Source organism: Grammomys surdaster, unplaced genomic scaffold (genome assembly GCF_004785775.1).
Source record: "Grammomys surdaster isolate TR1022 unplaced genomic scaffold, NIH_TR_1.0 125271, whole genome shotgun sequence".
NCBI classification, from domain to species: domain Eukaryota; kingdom Metazoa; phylum Chordata; class Mammalia; order Rodentia; family Muridae; genus Grammomys; species Grammomys surdaster.
The window spans coordinates 181,950-182,663 of record NW_021620153.1 but is presented as its reverse complement, the minus strand read 5'-3'; the positions used below and the strand labels follow the sequence as shown (position 1 = coordinate 182,663).

Below are 714 nucleotides of genomic sequence, written 5' to 3'. Positions count from 1 at the left end.
CTCACTCACTCACTCGCTCACTCACTCACTCGCTCACTCACTCACTCACTCACAGTCTGTTGCTTGTTTCAGCAGCACATGAACTAAAATTAGAATGATACAAAGATTAGCATGGGCCCTGCAAGCAAGGATCATCTAAAAATTCATTAAGCATTCCATATTTACAAGGAAAATTTGTATAAACTGAGGACATGACCTCTCCAAAGTATAATTGAGGGGAAGGTTTTTATTACAGAGATGAGGGAGGGGGACTATAGCCAGAGGCATCTGGAAGAGTCCAGAACAGGAGAACTACTAGGTTGAACAGGGCCCACAGACTAAACTTGGCCAATGAGAGGAGAGGGAGTGGGAAGCAAGAGAAAGAAGATTTCAGGCAAAGGAGACAGAGAGAGAAGAGCAAGAAAAGAGGAGCTAAGAGAGAAAGACAAAAGAGAGATGGGGGGACCAAGAAAGTTCATAAAGGGAATGAAGCGAAACTGGAGGGAAGCCATAAGCTGGAGAAACTGAGGGTAAGAGGCAGGGTGAGAAGAGGTGAGAAGAGCCAGGATGCCAGCATGGACACCTGAACAGGCATTTGTGATGCTGAGAGAACCTGGAGGCCAGCATGCACTTTGGTATGCGCATAGGCAACGCAGATAGCCATTTGTCCAGAGTTTCTTTTGAATTTGACAAAAATGTGAAGGCAGACCAGTGGAACGCACCTGTAATCCAAGC

At 45.9% G+C, this 714-nt stretch overlaps 1 non-coding gene across 1 annotated transcript; it reads left to right on the top strand.

Annotated features, from left to right (window-relative positions):
- Positions 1–59: 59 nt before the first annotated feature.
- On the top strand, positions 60–165 carry LOC114637319. Its single transcript, XR_003713743.1, has one exon. It is a non-coding gene; the product is annotated as a U6 spliceosomal RNA (small nuclear RNA).
- Positions 166–714: the final 549 nt, after the last annotated feature.